The following is a 6228-nucleotide window of genomic DNA, read 5'->3' as shown; positions in this document are numbered from 1 at the left end:
TGGAAAAGTGGTTGCCCATTGTCGCTTTAGAGGGAGCCAGAAACGTAAAGCAAAAGGTAAAGCTTTTATATTCCGGTTAAAGAGAGGAAAGACTGGATTGAGTGCAGATGTCGTGAAGACAGTCTCCACCTGATCTGGGGTTTTGGCCCTGCGTCATGTAAACAGGGCACAGCAAAACTTGTGGGGAATTTGGAGTAAGTAACCCATGTAGACAGACCCTGATCTGGCTAGTTAGAACAGCTGTAGCAGGTATTGCTACTCACCACATTCCCACTATATCCCAGCTTCTTGATCTGAGTTTCATATAGAAGTGTGGTTTGTAACATAACAGGACATATAGATCATATGGTATTGCGTCTTTTTCCAAGCAGGTGTTCATATAAGATGCTGTGGGAGCAAACGAAACACATCCAATTCCTTCTTGGTTCATTGGAATGGTCTGCCTACAGACCTTTGTTTCCATCATCAGTAACAGGACTAGAACTTACAAATGTTCCCTTTTAAAAAAGATGAGAAATTCAAGGATTACCAGGTCAATATGGCTACTGGCTGTGCTACCCAGAGGTAGTCTAAGAAAGTAATATTTTCAGTTTCTCAATAGAAGATTATCCAGGGCTATGGATTGAGCCAGTGTGGTGTGGTGGTTAGAACTGGACTATGACGCTAGAGACCAGGGATTCAAATCTCTGCTCAGCCATGGACACTCACTGGGTGACACTGGGCAAGTTCCACTCTCTCAGCCTCAGAGGAAGACAAAGGCAAACCCCCTCTGAGCAAACCTTGCCAAGAAATCCCAACCTTAGGGTCACTTTAGGGTCACCATTACAGTAGTTGGAAATGACTTGAAGACACAACAACAAGAACACCATGGATCCCTGATGCAACTCCCCTGCCTGTGTATCACTGCTAAGTATACAGATAGTTTCATTTGCTTTAGCAATGTGACAACATGCACAGCATTGCAAATGTCGAACTCTGTTTCTGCACTGAAGTCAATGAAATAATCTTTATAAGCCTGAGGTCAGCATACATTTCAGAAAGTCGCTATTTTACATAATCAGTTGGGTGAATCAAGGCGGACATACTGCCCATCATAGAAACCTTGCAATCACCTGTTGTATTCTAGAAAATCCCTTGTGTCTACTCTAACTCCTTTATTGATTACTAGTTTTGTCATTTGACCGATAGGTGTGCCACTGCTTATATACTCTTGGCAGAAGAGGAAGCAACAACTATTGTGGAAGCAGAAAAACTGTTTAAACAAGCCCTGAAGGCTGGTGAAGGCTGTTACAGACGTAGCCAACAGTTACAGCATCACGGTGCTCAATATGAAGCTCAACACAGTAAGAGTCTTTTTTTGGTATCTTTAAATAACAGTTATCCTGTGGTTTATTAGGAAAAGATTAGCACTGCATTCTGTATAATTATGTATACCTACAGCTGTAAGTTGTGCTGCGATTCTGCAGAGGCATAGAGTCAGCACTACTTGTAGCACTGAGAGCAGACATCAGAGAGAGGTGATATCTTTGTAATGAATCACCTTTGTAACATTTCATAGATCTTATTCAGGTATGATTTTTGTTGTTACTTAAGGATCACATGATTACTTTGTTTTGTTTTTTTGTTTGCTATCAAAAATACCACAATGCTGCTCAGGGCTGGAGGTTTTTCAACATCTACACACCACAGTAAGACCCCCCAGCTGTCTCAAACCATTAAGTAACATCTACAGTTTGACTTGAATTTACTTTTTTTTGTTTGACTAGACCTAAATTTTAAAGTTGACAGTTTTGTCAATACAGAGTTCTTCCACATTACGTTTTTTTCTTGATCCAAATCAAACTAGGAGTTAGTAAGCATCAAAGTCGAGTGGTAGTTAGTCTTAGGGTGTATACACACTGACAGTGATAAAGCAGTTTGACACCACTGCCCAGCACAGGCTTGGCATGGCTTCTGGCCACTTCAGGGGCAGGCATCATGTAAGCGCCATGCTCCAAAGCGGCTGCTCCAGCCACTTTGGAGCATGGTATTTACATGATGCCTGCCCCTGAAGTGGGCCAGAAGCCAGGCCAAGCCTGTGCCGAGGCAGCAAGAGCTGGCCCCAAAAGGAGTGGATTAAACCTGTTTGAGACCATGGCAGCAGCCCCTTTGAGAGCAGGCCATGAGTGACCAGAGGCCTCCTTTCAGGCTGTCGGCTTTGGTCTTAGTCTCAGCCATCCTCCTAGTCAGTGAAGGTGGAAAAAAAACTATCAACTCTTCTCTTCCCAGCTTACTGAAAGCTGGTACTTCAATGCCTCCTCTCTTGACTCTGTCAGAAGTATCCATCTGGCAGTACAGAGATAACAATGGGCAAAAACATTCAATTTTTGAATTTATTTTTTTCTTTCTTCCATGTCTCTTAATCCTGTGTGCGATCTTAGCTGATGAAGAATTTTGAAAACTTGAAATTTGCATCACTCATGTGTCCCCTTTGTAATATTTGGTTCCTACTAAAGGTATTATTGGTATGTGATTTTTTACATAATTCAAACCAACAAGCAGTTGGTGTTTAATATTTGGTAGTGCAAAATTCAGTGTCTTCAGAATCTAAGCTCCAAATTTAAACAAATAAACAAACAAACTCCAGAAAGTAAATTTCTAGTCCTTATGACTACGTCAAAGATCTTGACAATATGCTGAGAACATTTGCCAAATTTTCTGAAGCTGGAGGGGTGGATGAATAAGATGTAGATTAGGCCAAGTATCTTGTGCCTTCCATACTGTCTTATTCCTTCTCTCTAGAAAAAGAAAAACAGATTAAATTAAACAAACAAAGCTGCTCTGCAGAATTTATAGAAGCCCCAGAATCCAATTTCATGGGTGCAGAATGCATTGTTGTTGCGTGCCTTCAAGTCATTTCTGACTTATAATGTGCACACACATGCACATACACACATTAAATAGAGAGTTCATAGAACCCTGGATGAAATTCAATACAGGTTGAGTCTCTAAAATCCAAAATATGCCAAAAGTCAAAATATTTTTCATGAGTGGCTGAGATAGTGACATCTTTGCTTTCTGATGGTTCAGTGTACACAAGCTTTGTTTCATGCACATAACTATTAAAAATATTGTATACAATTACCTTTAGGCTATGTGTATAGGGTCTATATGAAACAGAAATGAATTTTGTGCTTAGACTTGAGTGCCAAGGTACCTCATTATGTACATATATTCAAATACGGGCATTTCACAATCCAAAAAACGTCCAAAATCCAATGCACTTCTTGTCCCAAGTATTTCAGATAAGACTCAACCTGTAATATAAACTTGGGAGATAGCCAGACTTGGGAGAGATAACCAGAAAAAAGCATGTAAATCCACCGTTGTATCAGTGTGACCTTTGTATCAGTGAGCCCTTGTTATCCGCTGGGGTTTGGTTTCAGGAACCCCGGTGAATAACAAAATCCGTGGATGCTCAAGTCCCATTAAATACAGTGGCATATCAAAATGGTGCCCCTTACATAAAATGGTGAAATCAAGATTTGATACTTGGAATTTATCCTTTTTTATATATATTTTTTCAAGCTATGGATGCTTGAATCCATGTATTAAAAAATCCGTGGATAAGGAGGGCCAACTGTACAAAGAGAAATGCAGTAATTAAGTATATATCTTCACATGTCCAAGCATAGTTGAGAAGGATTAGGCCATTGACCAAAGATGACTTGTGAGATCTAATTGTAGTCGCTTGTGTTCAAGGAGGGTAAATTAAAACTGGAAAAGTGCCCTAAGAGAACTAGAATAATCTCAAAATGAAGAACTTAAGATACTACAAGAGTCTGTCACATTTAACCTGTTTTAAAAACCATAAGGGCTGATGCCTTCTTCTAAATGGGAAATCACAGCCTAAATCCGACTGCTAGTCCCAACAAGAGTAGCTCCATTAAATCAATGCTGTTTACACATGTTGCTTTTTGCCATTCTGTGACTGATTTAGTGGATATATTCTAGTTCTGACAAGCAAGTGGATTTAGGCCAAGGGTTCGGCTCATCCCTTGTTAATGTTGCAACATCATAAGATCTGAAGTTGTTGCATCTCTATAAATGTTTTCCAGGTAGCATTTTCCAAAATATATTTATTCACAATATCGCCACCATTAAGTGACCACCAAAGTGTTTTTAGAGTAGGGAGTTTGTAGAAATGCTAGTGGCCAGCATGAATGCAAGCTATTAGCAGTATGTTTACAAAACAGAAGGCTCAGATTTCACAAAATGTGGCCAGAAGTATCACTGAGGTCACTGATAAGAAAGGATGATTTTTTTACTATAATTTCAGGCCCAGTGATCTTGGATTAAAAAAAAAAATTAAATGCTCTGTGTGTGTCTGTGTGTATGTGTCTGTGTGTGTCTTGTTTTTTTTGGGAGAAAAGGGCAGGAGTTGGACAAGGGCTGAAGTAGTATGAAAGAAAGGCTACAAAGAACACAGTAGCCTGGCAAGTATACTCAGTTGGGTTTCTAACTGTTTGCGTGATACAGAAGATGAATCTGAAGATAGAGCCCTGTTTTATAAAGTCTGACAATATGGGTTTTAGTCATGAGCCATCTGAGAGCCTCTACATTTTGGACTCAGGGGTAACTTCTGTGCACTGAGCTTCTTCTCAGTGGCTTTAAATATGCAGACAAGAATTGAGAGATGTATAGTTGTCAGACACAATGATCTCATCCAAAGTTGCCAAGCATGATTTTATCAAATCACTTTTTAAATGAGACAGGAGAATAGTTCCTTGGCTGATTGAGACAGTCAATGATCTAGTCTGTTGATCTGAAAAGGACAAATATTTATCTCTAGAAAATCTTGTTTTGGAATGCCCTTCAGACTACCTCCAGCTTTATGGACTGACTTCTGTTTTCCCTACCTCTGGTTTCCTGACAATATAAAGGGGCTGGGAGAGTGTGGGGGAAAAACAAATATTTGATAGACTGAGATTTCTTTAATTTGTTTTGGGGGGGGGCATTTAGTGATCATTTCTGACTTGTGGCAACACTAAGGCAACCCTATATTAGAGTTTCCTTGGCAATATTGGCAAGGTTTGTTCAGAAGGGGGTTTATGGCTTGCCCAAGGTCACCCAATGACTTTCCATGGCCAAGCAGGAATTGAAACCCTGTTCTCTGGGGTCATAGCCCAATGTACAAATCACTACACCATGCTTGTTTTGACCAAAAAATAATTTCACATAGGCCAGAAACACACAGGCTAAAAGGTGCAGCTTCTGTCTGCTTTGGGGATGGGTCATGCCGATGACATGGCCAGAAGCTGATCTGAGGCCGCTGGAAAAAGGAGTACTGAAAAATTGCTGCATGCTGGTAACTGGGAGTGCGGTGGTGGCCTGCTTTCAGAGCAGGCTGTCCTGTCACCATGGTCCTGTGCCGATTGGGGGCCAACTGGGGCTGGAGTGGCCAAAGGCCGCTCCAAGCCACCAATCTGCTTAACCCCATAGACTTGAAGACAAACCAGTTTAATTATATCATGTATAACAATGTCAAAAACAGTGTGGCTAACAAATCCATTATTAAATATGAAGAAGTCAGTCTAAAGATAAATGGTTGCTTTATATGAAATGCAGCTGAATGAATTTCCTCTCCTGCCTTATTTATTTTCTGTTTGAAGTCAGGCCTTTCAACTTGCTGCTTAATCTTATCTGAAAAGTATAATCATGGCTTTTGGATAACCTGTATATATTCTGTGTATGTTTGGTGCATATCTTGGTTCTTACTGGAGGCCCTTGAAAATGGCATGACTGTGCATGAACTTAATTTAGAGCAGGCCTATTGTCTTGAAATAGTGATTTTGTAGATAATTAACTTCATGTATGCTATGTTGCATCAAAGTGCAAGACCCTTTAAAAGAAGACATATTATGAGTAAAGAGGACAGATTATTTTGCATGATTCTCAAAAATACTTTTAAAATAAAAAATATATAGTTTATTATGCTTCATCCATTCATATCTGAAATTTGTTTCTATCTATGTATAATTGTGGATAATTCATCAAAAATGTGGGTAGTTTAATTATGAGAGGAGAATTCTATAAGCATATATAAATGTGCATGCACAAGCATTAATAGAGCAAACAGGATAAATGTGTGGCCCACCAGTTTGCTGGACAGCAGTTACTGTATGTCCTAGTCAGCATAGCTAACGATGATGAGATTTGTAGTTCAGTATCATCTAGAAGGCTTCTAGC

At 39.7% G+C, this 6228-nt stretch overlaps 1 protein-coding gene across 6 annotated transcripts in view; it reads left to right on the top strand.

Annotated features, from left to right (window-relative positions):
* LOC121931279 (ankyrin repeat domain-containing protein 26-like) overlaps nucleotides 1-6228 on the top strand; it is a 608870-nt gene that overhangs the window by 1069 nt on the left and 601573 nt on the right. The window lies entirely within an intron of this gene.

This window comes from Sceloporus undulatus, chromosome 5 (assembly GCF_019175285.1).
Source record: "Sceloporus undulatus isolate JIND9_A2432 ecotype Alabama chromosome 5, SceUnd_v1.1, whole genome shotgun sequence".
Classification (NCBI taxonomy): Eukaryota; Metazoa; Chordata; class Lepidosauria; order Squamata; family Phrynosomatidae; genus Sceloporus; species Sceloporus undulatus.
The sequence above is the reverse complement of the archived record's forward strand: the minus strand, read 5'-3'. Positions and strand labels throughout refer to the sequence as shown.